The sequence below is a fragment of the Neofelis nebulosa genome, chromosome 2 (genome assembly GCF_028018385.1).
Source record: "Neofelis nebulosa isolate mNeoNeb1 chromosome 2, mNeoNeb1.pri, whole genome shotgun sequence".
Classification (NCBI taxonomy): domain Eukaryota; kingdom Metazoa; phylum Chordata; class Mammalia; order Carnivora; family Felidae; genus Neofelis; species Neofelis nebulosa.
The window spans coordinates 58,122,075-58,139,152 of record NC_080783.1 but is presented as its reverse complement, the minus strand read 5'-3'; the positions used below and the strand labels follow the sequence as shown (position 1 = coordinate 58,139,152).

Sequence of the window (17,078 nt, the reverse complement as noted above, 5' to 3'; positions counted from 1 at the left end):
AGTAGGTGCCTAACGAATGGCGGTTATTATTACCATTAGTATTACAACTTCTCTTTGTGTTCTCGTTTTGTTTCTTAATTTTTTTTTAAGTGTTTTTATTCATTTTTGAGAGACTGAGACAGAGCCCGAGTGGGGGAAGGGCAGAGAGAGAGGGAGACACAGAATCCGAAGAGGCTCCAGGCTCCGAGCTGTCAGCACGGAGCCCGACGCGGGGCTCGAACTCACGAACCGCGAGATCATGACCTGAGCCGAAGTCGGACGCTTAACCGACCGAGCCACCCAGGCGCCCCCGTTCTCGTTTTGACATAGGCCGAGCTCCCCGAGCCTCTGTGGAAAGTTGAAGATGCCTTCAAGATGTTAGTCTTAGGCCTACCTGACCCTGTGCAATGATATGTTCTAGTCATTCATTCATTCGTCCTCGCGTTTATTTCATTCATTCATTTAACAAATATTGAAAGGTCTGCGGTGTGCCAGGCACCCGGCCAGATGAAGAGTCACAGAGATAAACATTCCTTGCCCTCCGGGGATTCCCGGTCAAGAGGAGTAGGCAGAGATATTACCATTCCGAGGAATGTAACCATAGCTGTAACAGAAGTATGGAAATGTGGTGCCAGGAGCACTTAGGAAGAGGCATTTTCTTCTCCTAGAAATATTAGACAAGGCTTCCGAGGAAAGACCCCTCTGAGGTGAGTCTGCGATTACTCTGCTGAGTAGAACAAGGAAGCGCATTTTAGAAAATATGCCAAGACAGGACCAGACTGGGACCAGGTGCGTGTCTGGAGCGGGAGGGAGGGGCGTGGAGCCGTGGGAGAACTGCAGCCACCGTGCTGCGGGGGGGACAGCAACACGCAGGTCCACTGACGGAGCCTCGTACCCAGGGCTTTCCTCAACGTTTAGGGATCTGTTGACAATTTTGAATACGGGAATGGCAGGGTCGGATTGCATTCCAGAAATACCATGCTGGATGCAGGGTGAAGGGCATATCCGTGCCAAGAGTACAGCCCAGCAGGGAGATAACAAAGGCCAGAGACAGGGAAAATGGAGAGGAAGGAATGAATCCGGAGGCATGGAGGAAGAGGGGGAGGACACCGCCTGGCTTTTGGAGAGCCGGGCCTCAGGAGTAAAAGGAAGCAGGGGCTCACGGTGGTTTCAGATTTCACTCAGGTGACCCCAGAGAGAGTGAAGTCTTCATCAGGCCGGCAGGTATGATGGAGGACCCGGTTTAGAGGGAGAACCAAAGGATGAGGACAGGCGGGGCCCCAGGAGGGAGGAGTTTGTAGTCTGGGGCAGGTGAAGTATGAGGCATCCATGGGATATTTAGAGAATACGTTCAATAACGACGTGATGCGTTAAGTGAGAGCCCGGGAGGAAAATGAGGGCATTTCTAGAGTGGGCTTGGTGGTTGAGGCCACAGCTGTGGAGAAGGTTGGAAGGAGACGGTAGCTGAAGAGGGCACTAGACAAGGACTGGGGATGGAACCCCTGACGCTCCAGTGTTAGGGATGAAGCAAGGAAGGGGGCCCTGGGCAGAGCCCAAGAAGAGCTGGGAAAGCAGAGTGCTGGAGAAGCCACATGGATGGTGGTGAAGATGAGGGGAGAAGGGTGGCCATTTGTATCTCGGAGAGAAGTTTGGGAGGCTGAAGGTCTTCAGGGCGGAAGATGACCAGCAGCCCTGGTGAGAGGAAGTGCCAGGACTTCTAAGGGGTAACAGGAGGCTGGGGAGAGGGGTCAGAAACCAGGGGAGGGTATTACAAGCTTGTGGGGGTGGAGTGGGCAGGACAGGCTGAGCATGAGAGGCAGAGGACTGGCCCCGAAGGGCCATCAGTTTCCTGCTTTATGGTTAAAGTCGCACCTCTCTGCATCGTGCCTTATTTTTCTTACCACAAACTCGATTGCAGCCTGGACATCTTTAGGCCTGTTTCTTTACCCCTTTAAGTATGTTTCTTTTCCAACATACATAATAAATTGAGAGAATTAGCATTTGTCATCCCCGAGAATCCCAGGTGGCTCCAAAAGAGTCCCGAGTAGCTTTGGTTACATATCTTTTCGTTCGGAAACTGCTCCTTTCAAACTGATTGCATCACTGCCTCCCGGAAAACCCGACAGGTATGCTACTCCCCTTGCCTAACCCCGCTTTCTTCCTCGCAGCAGGCAGGAGTGACAAGCTGCCTGGAACCGGCAGCTGAGACACCCAGAGACCCGGTGTCTTTGAACAGCATCTAACGCTTCCTTCCCCAAACTGCACGAGCGCCTGCCTGGGCTGAGCAGCAAGGAGAGACATCTGTGATATCTGATGACAATCATCTCTGATTAGACTGTCACTACCCAGCACAGGCGAGCCGGGGCCACAGCTAATTAGCTATGTGAGGCCAGCTCTCTGTTTACTGGAACCGTACTAACAAGTTGCAGCTTTTCCAACGCAGAGGAGTCACTGCACATATGCCAGCCGGGAACCCTTCACTCCAGCAGTTTAGGGACAGGGCTGCTACTTCTTTGGTACACAAAAACCATGAAACGTTAATGTCTTTGTGCCGCGAGCCGCTCTTAGTCCATGTTTCCACCTTCTGCAAGCTGTCACTTCAAGAGAAAGTAGTAGAATGAACTGCTTGATAGAATCCGACATTATCCTAAGTGGGCTTGTACTTTTAAGTGGACATCTCTTACTTCCCGGTTTTCCGTGGTTCCTGGCCTGTGTCAGGGAATCGGTTAGGTCTGAGAAACGTAGCTACGACTGGCCCTTCTCATTTGAGCTAAAAGGTGAAAGAACCAGATGAAGAACTAGATACTTCATGGAAATTAAAGACACAAGCTCTTTCTTATCCCCTTGGGGATTGGTAGAGTTCGATTGTTCATGAACATAATGCATGTAAGGATGTATTTCCAGTTGTTGCTATGGAACGAGTACAGCTGGAATTACTCTCAAAATGTTTTTCTGAGCTTTTTTAAACCTAAGTGAAAGTGTCTGTGTAAGTTCTCATTTGCCCATTACAAGGGTTTCTCTGATAACTTCAAGAGATTATATGCTATTCTGTAGCTTACGTTTCCTTTAGGAACAAGTGCCTCTAAGTCATAACAAACGTAGGGGGCAGAAAACTAGAGTATTTGCAAAGTTAATGAAAATTAGCAATACCACTCTTTGGATTACTGTCAGAAGCCCAAACCCTTGCAAATAGACTCATTTTTTCACATGACATATCTACAACCTACTCTTCACAGTCGCTAATTTCAGGTCAGAATAAGATCAGTGTTTTGCTGAATTCCTACTCTCTTTGCCTTAGAACCAGTTTGTTCAGAGACTTTCTGAAAACAGAATTTCAGCATAATTCTGAAAGCCTGTATGTTGTTATATAAGTGGATGACTGTGGGCTCTTAACATTTGAAATTGATGAATAGTTTTACTCATTTTCTAATGAAAACTATAGATTATGCTCTTGAAAATACATATACCACAGTACAAAATGCAATCTGCTGGGAATATAAATATTTTCAATAAAGTCTATTATGGATGCGGCATTTACTTTTGGCGCTGTTTAAAATTTATGTATTTACATTTATCATCAAAAGCACATTTCGGGATGGGTTTAGACAAATCTCTGTATTTAAAATTCAAAAAAAATGTCTTAGGCATGTGCATTCATTTTGTTTATATCCATAATTTAAAACAAGCAAACTTTTTCTCTTAATGAAAGTGTGTGTGTGAGTGTGCGCGCGTGTGCGTGTGCGTGTGCGTGTGTGTTTTAACTTTAAACAAAATTCCCTCTCCAGGTGGAAAGTTGATTACCAATCTTTGGTCTGGAGGTAAATTTTACAGCTGTTTTAAACCCATGAAAGTGGGTCTTATATTAGAAGTGCTGACACAACCTATCCACAATGTATGGACATGAACTATACCGCTGTAATAAGCAGTTATTATGTATGTGTAAAAATAATGAGAGGCCGTGTCTGAAGAGAGTTAATGTAAAATGCTAAGCAATTATAGTTGGTTACACAGTATAGGTTAATATTCCTTCATCTAGCTGCACTTTTTTCTTCTTTTGTCCTCCAGAACTCCTAATGAAAATTTGAGACCTGACTGTAATGATAAGCAGCCATTCACACGTCCTCTGTGTCAAGGCTGTTGCATTAATGCTTCCCTTCATATAACATTTTGCATAGCCTAAAGCATCTATTAAAATCCTTTGTAAAATTCATGAAACAAAAGTGGTGGGTTGAGTCTAGGGGGAGAGAAAGTAAGCTGCTTATTAGCAAAAAGTCAAAAACACAGGGCCAATTACAGATCCGAACAAGCAGGGCTAAGGACCAGCATGGGGAGTAATTCTTTCTCCAGCCCAATGGGCTCAAGCGAGGGGCAGGTTGGGTGAAAATACAGCAACAGTCGGAGCAGTAATTAAACGGAGATGTTTGCAGTTAGAAACAGCTCTATAACAACGCAAGGAAATGCTCAACTAACACCATTGTCTGGCCTCACAAAGATGCTAAATTGGAAGGATTTAGGGTTGCTCCCTGAAGAAGAGACTGGAGGTAGTGAAGAGGGGCAGGGGCTCAGGAGATATGTAAAGAATCTGTTTGGTATTTCAAATGTTATAAATTAGATTTTTAAAAGAGAGAAAGAGAGAGGGAGAGAGAGAGAGAGCCCGCGCCTTCCTACCGACCCAGCAACATAAAACCGAATGAACCACAATAAGATTGCCCTTTTTCTGTTATAAACTTGGCATTAAGCCTGTCATGTTCAATGACAGCCTACTAGGCCTCATGCTTTACCCTTTGGAATTTGAAAGATTGGCAGGTGTCATGATTTCCTTAACACAAAAGACCTTGCAGATAATGTTCACCATGCACATTTATACGTCCATAACTCCACTTTCTGCGTTTCAGTATCACTGGACGAGCTTTCCAGACAGGCTGGTGGTGCGGGGGGCTCCCCAGAAGTATATCTGGCCCGAGGACAGTGTTTACTGCCAGAGGAGCTTGCGGTCGAGGCCGTACTTTTATGATTTGCCTTAGCAGTCTAAACATGCGCCATTTACAATAATGAGCTGCTTTGTAGAAAGCGGCTCTCTGAGAGCATTGTTACTTTTCTTTGCAATGTTGAATGCAACAAGAATGGCTCTCCTCTGACTTAATGCTAGAAACAGGGTCCCATTTAAACAATAATCCCCTCTCTTTCTCTTTGCAACCGCCCATCCCAGCCAGATTCTTCCAGTAACTCCAAGAGAAAAAAAAAAAAAAAAATCAACATTGAGGGAAACACAAATCCCTTACTGAAGGCTGAGAGTTCTATTTCAACTGGCATCACCTAATGGCACCTGTTTGTTACCATCCAATATCACTTTAAAATAAACGAGTAAGTCTTTTCAGAGGAATCAGTGGCCAGAATGAGAATCTGACTCTTTTTTCCAATCCAAAGAGAGAGAATGAATATAAGTACTAACCGTTTAACAAAATAAGTTTCAAGTGAGAAATTCAGTAAATCTGTCCCCACACATCTTAAGCTTTTTAGTATAGACAAAATTAAACACATGAAAAGAGACAGTAATACAATAACCCCCATGTACTCATCACCCAGCTTCAACCAATATCATCTCATGCTTATGACCAATCTGGTTTCATCTGTATTTCCACTCACTCCCCACCTTGTACTGTTTTGACGTAAACCCTAAGTATTATTTCATTTATCAGACCTGTAAACGTTCCAGCAGGAATCTCTAAAAGATAAGAATTCTTTGGTATTTTTTAATAGGTCAAGGAAATAGTTGAACCTCACAGCCTTTAAAACTTGTGTGGATATGTTTTCCCATGAGCTGCATTTCTCTAAATAATACCATTCTACCACATGTTGAAATATAAAGAACAATTCAAGAGCATTGCTAATCTCTGGTTTGTTTCAGAGGAGAGTTTTTCTCACTTATTTCGGGGGTACAGGTAGCCAACTTTGCTTCTGTGAGCTATTGTATTATTACTTGTAAATGATCACTTTTGGCATTCAAATATAATTATTTGCTTCAAGGTATCTATCTTCGTGGAAATCGGTTCCACAAAAAGTTTGATTCAAAAGGATATACTGACCTCTTGCTATATGCCAAGCTCTGTTAGATACAGGAAGAAAAGAAATGGCCAGGCTAGGAATGAAAGATACATGAAATAGACCCATTCCTCTCACAATGACCTCCAAACTTGTTGGACATCTTACAGGGATCATGTTACTTAATTGCTTTTTACAGTGCTAAATGATGCTAAATAAAGAAGAGTTGTTGTTTTTTTTTTTAAGAATGGCAAAAACTTGCCATTTCCAGCCCTTATACCACTGTCGTTTCCTTAATTGTCCCAAAAGATAAATCTGCTACTCAGATGTGAACCTTGATGTACTCCCTACTCATTAGTAGAGAAGGCTACCCAAGCCTTGCAAAGACAAATACATTTACGCATAAATTGTAAACATACAAAAGTGAATTACTGTATTTGTAAAAACTTTTATGCAGATTTTTTTCATTAAAGAAAACGTTTCTCTCCTTTGGTTTCTTACGTTTATATTCTCAGTAATTAGCCGGAAAATACCACAACTTTTAAATGGCAACATTTAACCTCTGATTTCCTTAGAAAATCAAGGTGGGGGTGGGTTGACTTGGTTATTTGACATAGCAAAATGATGTAAGTTTCAAAGGCGTGGAAGATACTGATTCTTTTCAAAAGTTTTGTTGTAATATATAAACGACCATCTGTAACAGAAATTTGAGTTATGCATCATATTAAAATGAATACCCATGAATTTACCACCCAATTCAAAAACTACGCTACGGCCAAAAACTTTGATAACTCCTGTGTGGCCCTACCTCACCTCCTGAGATGACCTCTATCCTGAACTTTGATTTTATACCATTTCATAGATTTTTAAAAGCATAATTTTGCTACATATGTACATATCACTACAATTGTTTAGCTTTGCTTATTTGGGGGCTTTTGATCACATCATGTGTAGTCTTTTGAAACTTTCTTTTCTACCAAACATTTTTTGCTCAAAGATTCATTCATAATGTGGGTGCCTGTATGCCACCCATATTCCCTGCCTGCCTAATACTCCATTGTGCAAATATAACACAATTATTTATCCAGTCCCATCAGTGGGCTCGGAGTGGTTTCAAGTGTCTCTGTTTGTTTGCTCTTTTTACAGATGCTGTTGCTAGGAACATTCTTGTCTTTGCCTCCCGGTGCACAAAGGCAAGAATTTCTCCAGCACTGAATTTTTTTTTCCCTCCTAAAAATCCCAAGAATGGCAGTGGGGGAATATACTGCTTCTCTTCCTGCTATTAAAGCTGTTTTACATCCCACTAATTAAATACGTTTCAAGTAAAAAAAGTATATAGTTTTTAAATTACAGTTTTTATGTAGGTAGGACAGTGGGATTATGACCAACAGCGGGCAGCTTCTGCGTGGATTGAATCATGAAGCCCTGGAACTGGGAGAGTGAACCAAGATAGACGTGTCAGAGGTTTCTGAACAGAAGAACCCCAAGACCTGCTCGAGGCAACCATGCTGACAGCAACCTTTTGCTAAAAGTGGTTGGGTTAATAGGAAAAGAGCACGAAAGGAAATGAAGTCATTTCAAGCCAAAGGAATATGGGAACTTAATTTAGGCTACTTTTTTTTTTTTTCCAAGAGAGCATCACAAACGAAACAAGGGGGTGGGGGGGGGGGGACCCCACATGGCTTCTATCTCTGGAAACTTAAATGAAAATGCATGTTGGGCAAGATATCTCAGAATTTTCTAAACTATTATCTCCCTATAGTTTCACGAACATGTTAACCTACTTAGAGCAATTAGTGCTTCATTAGTAAGGCTAACTAACTGTTGCCGGGCCCTGTAATGATTTGCCAGGCTTTCCAGATACAAGTGCATAATCAATGTTTTCCAATTACTTCCATAGTGCAACCACTATTTCAAATAAACTAGATAATAATACAAACCCATTACTGGAGCTGGAGTAGCAGAGGCATTTAATTGCAAGGCAGTTCTTCTCAGCTTTTAAAATTTTTCACACTAATGAAGTGTCATACAAAAAAGTTGTATTGATTTTTCCACCACATGGCTTCAACCACAAATATGTAATTATCCCTTTTATATCTAGCTGGGGGATTAAAATAATCTATAGTATATAGCCTTTACTTATCCCTGATGGGTTTAGTAGTACTTTTACCCTTTTCAAAATATGCAGCCCTTTGATGAATGAACTTTAGGCAAAATGTTGCTTTATCTGTTTCAAATCTTTGCTTTTTAAAGTCAGTTTGTGTGCAGGCATTAAAGTCTGAAACCTCAAGCTTCCAAAACCTCCTAAAGAACACATTCTGATATAATTTAATTTACCGAGAGCATCATAGATATTTTTCTCCATTAGGGAAATCAACATGGGTGCATAGCACTGCGCATTAGCAGTACCCCCATTTGCATTTCACTATAGTTACATTTTTATCCATAGCTAACGTTTTATTAACTATGTTATATTTTTACACAAATAAAGTGGTCTTGGCATTAATTGGAGCCAAGTCTTTCCCAGGTCTTCAGGAAAAAAAAAAAGGTAGGAATAATCCATTGGCATTAAATTTCTTATTTTCTCATCACGGTTTGGTCAATAAAGGAGGAAAAAGTATTCTCTTTACAAAAACAGAAAGTCATTATAAGCATAAAATGAATTTTGCAGAGATCGAGAATTAATGCTGGGAGCATACGGCTTTTTAAAAATTAGCTTGTCTTTCTTGATCTTTTTACACATAAATTGGTCCCTTTCAACATTTTTGCTGAGAATTCTTTTGGTTACATTTTAACATTATTTCAATTATGGTCAGTGTAAAAATAGATTCAAAAGGGTAAAAAAACACAGCTTAAATGTCTACAAGACCTTGTTCTTAACATTCATATGTCAAAAACTGTATCTCCCTATAGTTTCAATAACATGTTAACCTACCTACCACCCTTTTTCCCAGATGCAAGGATTTTCGCGATTTCCTGCCTTTCTGTGTTTTTGTCTTAAGGAAACATTCACAGTCAAATTAATACTCTATATTTCAGAGTCTGAAAATTCTGTCAAGGTGACTGTGGATATTAAAAAAATGTTATAAGTCAACACCGGAAAGTCTTGAAGCAAAAATTTGGTGGTGTAGAGATATAAACTTATTTTTTTGTGTGACATTTTAAACCTAGGTGTTTCATGTTAACTTCAAAATGTTTCCAAGCAGAGCATTATGAACAAAGAACTGTCTAAAAAGAATTGCCTCATAATAAGATGAGCAAGCAAAAAATAAAAATCCTCCAAGTTACCATGTGTATGTAGATTTCCATATTTAGGACAGTATCTCTAATCTGTTTTTGAAAACACCCTTTTTATCAAAAATACCGTTCCATCTATCAATTTTCTATATTGAGCTATACTACTAAATTGTGAGAGAAGCAAAATGTAAACAAATGTAATTTTCATTTTTATTCATTTATTTATCTTTAATGTCATTTTTAAATAAATGAAACGAATGGATTTAGAGGCTAGTTATGTACATATTTAGATATAACATCCATGCAAAATATCTTTCATGGTAGAGATATCTGCAGAGAAAGAATAAAAGGTAAATGAAAAAATTGATAAAGTAGGGCAGCTTAGATACTATGGAGAGCTGCAGTTTATTTTTAAATTAATTCACACACAAAATGTTTTAATATTGATTTCTTAAAAAAAAAAAAAAAACATGCCCTTGAGATCTATTTCACACGATTCTTCCCTATATGTAGGATTAGTTTCCTTGGCCTTCTGTGGTTTGCTTTTCTTATATTTTAAAACACTGATCTAATCGCCTTTAGGGATCCAGAGAAGCAGTGGTCGTGCCCATGCTAAAACTGAAGCTGGTTGGGAGGTGAAAATACTCCTTCTATTGTAATAGACAAAATTAGCTTCAATTCTTATTTTCACATGCTGTATACAATGTATGAGCAGGCTTATGCGGTAGTATAGTACAAGCAAGAAATATGACTGTATTAAAAACAGATTATCATCAAGAATTGTGAGAAAGATAAAAAGTGAAATTTCTGTCAAGAGGGAAGAATGAGATGAGCTCCACACTGTGGATTTCAACTCTCAAGTCCACATATGACTGGTAGTGGTGTATGTTTCCAAGATACTAAACGCCATTACCTTGACCGTCGACATGAAGCGATCAGAGTCATATTTATTGATGAAACTCTCAGCTCCCAACCAGCTGCACTGAGTGTGCATCATACAGCTGTCAACAGAGCCGGGGCCCCACAACGATGTGCACTTGTGACATTTCCCTTTCATCATTTATGAAAACAAAAGATCTCGAAGTTTGTAGGACACCAGAGTAATTTTAAAATAGTTTTCATGAATATTATATCGTGGTCTGTAAAATAAGCACTTTTCTGGCTTACGGTTTTTAGGAGAATCAATTGCACACCAAATTAGAACCATAAACACGGTAGTTATTTCAAGGATTCTACTCCTCACGTGAGGGTTACAAGTACAACCAGCTATTTGGGGAGGTACTTAATTACCATAATTCCAGAGCATAATTCTTTTCATGATGTGTGATGGTCTCACCTACACGCGATTGCACAGGTGTCGTATAAGTTTAAGACCCTGAAAAGCCACTTAATTATTTTACTTCTTCAAGGTAATATTTTGCGTCTTTGACATCGTTTGGTAACTAGAAGATGCAGGATGATGCAAAACTAACAATAGTAAGCAAAGAGCAAAAAGACTGGAGGGTCTGGTGCCCACAGTGATATTAGATTTGATTGAACTAGTAAGTCAGTAATGACCTTGAACTGTAATTTAGGGAGAGGGTTCCTCAAGAAGAAGTTATTCCTGGATGAAGACTAGCAAATTATATAAAATTGTGAGATTTTTCACATATAGGTATTTTTTACGAATAGAAGAACCGGGATACCTGACATAATGTGAATACATGCATTTTGGAATCGAATGACCTTTGTACTCAGGTTGGTCAGGTACGATCTTAACCTAGAAAAGAGCTTAGGAGGGAGTCTAGTCAATTGCTTGTTTGATTGATTTTGTTGTTGTCGCTTTGGTTTGGTTTTGTGGTAGGGAGGTGGAGGAGGAGGAGGAGGAAGACGAGAGAAAGCATCGCTGGACAGAGGTGACAAAGAAGTGTGGTTTTCGTATCCTCATTTAAAGCTGCCTGGGATACCCACGGACCTACGTACGAAATATAACGTGGACTGTCACTATACGGCGACAAAATTACGTCCGATAGGAACACACTATTCGTGTAGATCTAAAATCACTTGATTATTAAAATCGATTGTTATCTCCGTATCTTCTTGCATCATCTTTTCCAAACAGACACAGATCTGTGGTTTTCATTTTACCCACAGGGAAGCTCAGGTGGGAACGCGGTGAACGTTTGGGAAACCAGTTATTTAAACGAAAGAGAAATCCGGCAAATGACTCTGAAGAGATTCAGGGCACGTGTATCTACATATTTTAAGGCTAGGATGCCTTCCCCAGGAAAGGCCTGAAGCCTTACTTGAGAGGAGAGACAGAGAGAAAAGACTGCCTTGCATTACGTGTGTGGAAACTAGCAGTAGGGTCTCCAGTTGATGGAAGCAGGTCTTCCCACTATCTGGCAGGTAGTCCAGAAAGCACTGGGATGACCCTTTCCCAGGTGCAAGATCAGAAAGCATGCCCCCAAATCACCTTTCCTCCCTCGTACTGGCATCTCTGGCAGGAAAGCAAGCCCCGAATCCCGACACCCTGAGCCTAAGGCCACAGTTTTGACCTCACTGCCCCGCAAACCCCACCTAGGTCAGGGTGCAGTTAAAGAAGTGCTTTTTGGACCTGAGTGTGAGCAGCTCAGGTCCTTACACCTGAGACACACCCCCGCGGGGGCCACCAGTCCCTCTATGACTCCTCGCAAGCCCCAGCTGCTGGAAGTCAGTGTGTCTGGAGGGATTACCTGTTCCAGATAAGACTGAGAGTGAAAATAATTCCAAGGAGGGATGTTTTGGACCTGGAGGCCATGGACTTCGGAAGTTGGTCTCTTTTTCATCCACCCCCAAGGCTTCTATTAGCTTCCTCATCTGTAAAATGAGCTTCGTGGAGATGATTTGAAGATTATTCGAGATGATGCTTTGCAAAGCACAGACCACAGTGGCTGGCATGTAGAAGGCCCTCAGTAACCGATAGCTACTCTTGTTGTTCAGTGCACAAGATAGTAATGCACCTCTGAGTGTAGCTGTGTATGCGTTTCTCTGAGTGAGCATATGTGTGTGCCTATCATCCAAAGAAGAACTGGGAGAGAGAGAGGAGGGATAAGGAAGGTAAGAAAGAAAGAAAAAAAGAAGACATGTAAAAAGTCTTGGCACCTGTCCCCTTCCACAAAGCGGGCATCACCTCAACCCCTCCCCTCCCACCCTTCAACTGTGGCACTAGTCCCTACAGGTTGGGGAGGTCCCATCCAATTTACGCTGTCAGTTCATTTTCCAGATCCCCCGTCCCTCCTTATTTGTATCTTACAGCGAAGAAGCCAGAGGAGCAGTGTTCCACGGGGGTTGAGATGAAGCCTGTCAGGCAGCATCAGAGCTGAAAATTACAGCTGATTAAAGGAATAAAAAAACCTCCAGGATCATTTGGTAGTCTGGAAATTGACAAGTTTAGGTGCTACCCCTTTAAATAGCTGCTTGGCCTCTCGGGCTCCGAGATGGAGCTTTTCCTGGAACCGTGTTTACAGCCCGAGAAACAGAAAGGAGTGAACTCACAACCTTTAATGGAGCTTTAAAAGCTTTGTTTTCCCTCTCCAGTGTTTTTTAATCTTCAAAACAAAAGCACTCGGAAACTCGCATCCGAGCAGAAACAGCACATCTTCCTAACCTAACCGAAGTAAAGCTCCCAAAGCCTCAGAGGCGGGTGGGCTGTGAATACTGCAGCTGCAGTCTATTTTCCAGGGGGGTGAAAAACGCTGCAAAGCCCCGTTTCCCTTCCTGAAGGAGCATAGGAAACGATCTGCTCCGCGGTGGAAATAAAAATGTGAGGTTGGCACTTACCGGCGGTCACACTAATATAATGCCCTCTAAAAAGCCCGCGATCACCGTGTTCACAGCCATTAAACTTCAGGGATGCGATGCAAGCTGGCGGTGACGCCGGCCTTCTGGAGCCTGCGCTGCGCGGCCTCAAATCTTCCCGCTCCTTACTGTGTTTTGTGTTTGCTGCTCTTTATGGGAGCGCACGTTTTTATTTTTTTATGGATGTTAAAACATTTATAACCGTACAAGGTCAACGCAGAAAGGCTTGCATCGAAACTGAACCGGCACAAGTAGCCACAAGGGATGGATTAAACCTAGAAGTTAGAGCGAACATCGCAGACGGGGGAGGGGGGGGGGGAATGCCATTTCAGGACAAACGCCACCAAAATGGCAGCCCGATGAGGGCGGAGCCAGCAGACCTGAAAGGTGTCGTGGGGTCAGCCTGCGGGCGAGGTTCCCAGGCCCCGGCCTGCTGACCTAGGGGGGTGCCCCCGTTCTGCCCCTTTCTAGGCTGTTTCTGCCTCCCACCGCCCACCTCCCCAAGTCCTCCCCCGGTGACCCTGTTCTCACCCTTCCTGTCACCCACGGCCTTTGGCTTGTCCTCCGGGCCCTGCCAGGACCCAGACTAGCAGCCTGTCTCAAAGACACATGGAACTTTATTCGGGGACATCTACTGTGAGTCTCCCAAAGTTTTGGGACACGGGTGCCAATTGATTGATTTATCATTAAAAGATGAGGACAGGCGTGGCAATTTTCTCTTCAAACATCAGAGAGAATCAACTTGGAAACCAGCTGCAGAGGGTTCTCTCTGGTTAGCCTTCAACCTGTATTCTGTAGGGCCTCAGTTGTGGCAACTTAGGGTCTTGGAGAAAATCCACAAACCCAATGAGTTGACAAAGGGGGTTGTTTGGAACCGCGAGAATATAGTGAGTTGAAGAGCAGAAAAGAGAGCAGCCCTGTTTGATACGCGGGGTCTCTAGAGCATGTGAAGAAGGCTTTTGAGAAGAGCGGGAGTGTTTCCTTTCTCGGTTCTATAATTTACTACCTGTACAACCATGCACAATTCCCTTGATCTCTCAGATCGCCAGTCTTCTCCTCTGTAAAATGGGGATGAGCCTACCTGCCCTGTTAGTGCTATTTACAGCACTGTGCGAACGTCAGGTTGTGTTCTGTTTATCCAAAGGTAAAATAAGCAAACTTCTGGAAAGAATACTGGTCCCCAAAGCAACGACCAGCGTCCTAACATCTCTGCTTCTTCACCGGTTGCGTCAACCTCTTTATCTCCATTGTGGTATCCGTAAAATGGAGTAATATGCCAGCCCCAGTGCTTTACAGAAGACAGAATAAAGCGTTATTGATGAAAATGCCAAATGCTGTACAAATGTGCGGTATTATAATTTCTACTACGCGCTAGAAACACTTCATAAAAATTTTCTCCTGATGTTGGAATCGGATATCTTTAGGCACTGTTCTCTTTAAAACCTGATATTTTGACCAAATAAATACATGCACATTTAACAGTCTCCTGACGATACATTTGGAGTCTCAAAATATCTAGTTATGCATTCACAGACTGCTCATCTCACAATGGCATATCCTCTGGTGGCCTTCCTTTCTTGATTAGTCACAGACTTCGGGGCAATGTCTAGACCATACCAACTGTTCATCTGAAGAGCAGGAAGTACCGATTTTTGCCTATGTCACTGGAAACAATGAGCTTGACGGATGACGGCTACTAAAGCCGTTCATTCCGTGGATGGTCTTTTTTACCGAAAATAGAACTTGTGTGGCCCCTGAAACATATCCCGAGACTGGACAAATACCCATACCCTGAGGAGGGAGTCAGTCTAGCTGGACAGAGAGACCCGCACACAGAGCAGACATTAAACATTTCTGTCATGTGTACAAGACCGGCCTTTTGCTGACTATTTTTTTTAAAACTATAAACCACTTTCAGAAGGATAAATTTGTTTCAGCACCCATGATAATTATTGGCAGTATTCCTAAATCCTCAAACCTTTACCTGTTGCACTGGAAGATACATATGGGATTGAGGATAATAATTTATGCCCAGCTTTTTTCCTCTTTTGACTTTAGTTTTGATATCACATCATGATTCAAAGCTTGGTGCACCATAAATTTTCTCCAAATGTGTAGTAATTCCTGGGTGCAGTCTAAAGTTATGATTCATTTATACTGGAGTGACAGCATAATACCTAGGTGTCAGAATCCATTAAAACTGTTCAATGTCTTCTGTTTATTTTTAGAACCAATTGAGACTTAACTGATGGTGAAAAATATACAGTCAAGTGTGTTTACTTCACCTTTACAAAGAATCCGTTGTAGTCCCAATTAATTTGTTATTCCTGTCACAACAGGTACTGGATACTTCAAAACTGTCATTGCTGTTTCTGCCTTTCTTTTGAGGGCTTGTGTTTATTTTTAACCCATTCCGAGGTATCTGCCTATTGTGAGCTAAGGATTTCTGTGTGTGTGTGTGTGTGTGTGTGTGTGTGTGTGCGTGTGTGTGTGTGTATGAGAGAGAAATCGAGAGAGAGAAGTCAAGAGAGAGAGAGAAATCGAGAGAGAGAGAGAAATTAAGACAGAGAGAGAGAGAGAGAGAGAGAAATCAAGAGAGAGAGAGAGAGAATAGTATATTCTCAGGACAACATAACCTGATACAGATTCTGCACTAGAAACCTTCTTCTTACTGCCAAAGTGAGGTGTTCTTTATCCTAACTTTAAAGATTGCTCTCAGAGAATATGGAGACCGAGTCCTGGTGTGCTAGATCAGAGAGGCAACAATGAAATTTGAGATATTCTAAATGTGATGGTCATTGACCTTGAGGTATTTTTTTGTTGCATAATATTGTCCTTTATTACTTATTTCTGAACATTTTGCATATGTAGTTTCTGATGAGAAAGTCTACAGGACATGGAGAGGAGTGGCTGTTAGCTCTTTCAGGCAAAAATCAAGTCCTGTTCTCTATTCTTTGAAGCAATTACAATTTTTGGATTCTGAAAATATGAAAAAAATACAAAAATGGGGTTTCACAATAAGCATGAGAATTATCAGAACTTGCGTGCACAAGACGATTCGCGTGACAAAAAAAATTCCTGTCTGTACTCAAGCCAAAAATGACAAAACACCTAAAAGTAAATTAAGACATAGGTGTATGAGACAAACACCTACCCCTTACCTGTTACTGCCCCAGGAAGTGGATGGTTTACTGACACGTGATGATCAGAATTTGCTGTGATCACTCTATGGCGTGGAGCACACCTGGGGGGAAGGGTGCTGTGAGGTTCCCAAGTGGGTGCTCAAGAATCAGACGGTCTTGGTTCAAGCCTGGTTCAATTCCTGGCTTTGATTTGAACTTACTTAACTATGTGTCCTTGAATAGGTTATGGAATCTCTCTCAGTCTCAGAATTCTCTTCAAAAATGGGAATGAAAATATTTCTGAACTCCTAGGAGTTCAGTGAGGATTAACTAACCTAATTGGAAGCCTTCAGCATGATTCTGGGCATACGATAAGTTGACAGTACGTATGTGTTGGTGACTAATGTAACTATTATTAATAGGAACACTTACTGGGGGAAGTACAAGTCTAGGTGACCTCACCAGGAAAGGTTGGAAGACTGGGCCCGAACAAACCAACAGCCTCTGCTCTAAAGGACAAGCAAAAAACTAGAGAGTCCTCTTAGTATGGAAGTGAGGGTGGGGACGTGGAGTGAACCAAATGTTGTGGGCTTAGAACAGGGGGCAGAGGCGCCTTCTGTGGGGACAGGGAGGGGAAGGTCCCCAAGGAGAGGTCAACAGGAAAAGGCGGCCCACTTTGAGGACCTACTTGGCCTGGTGATGGCCACCTTTCTGCTCCAGAGTACACACAGCTTCAAACTTTTCCAGTGACTGTCCGGTAAGACAGATGTAATGCTGTTGTTACATCTGACTGAATCAGACAGGAGGGCAAGGAACTGACACCTGAGAACTTGTTCCAGGCAAGTCCATGTGTGCCTCAAACTCAGTTGACAAGCATTT

At 42.2% G+C, this 17,078-nt stretch overlaps 1 long non-coding RNA gene across 1 annotated transcript in view; it reads right to left on the bottom strand.

The window, feature by feature from the left end:
• LOC131502565 (uncharacterized) overlaps nucleotides 1-13,185 on the bottom strand; it is a 148,700-nt gene extending 135,515 nt beyond the window's left edge. Inside the window, exon 1 of the long non-coding RNA XR_009257080.1 lies at nucleotides 13,060-13,185. This is a non-coding gene — a long non-coding RNA (uncharacterized LOC131502565). The remainder of the gene's footprint in view (nucleotides 1-13,059) is intronic.
• Nucleotides 13,186-17,078: the final 3,893 nt, after the last annotated feature.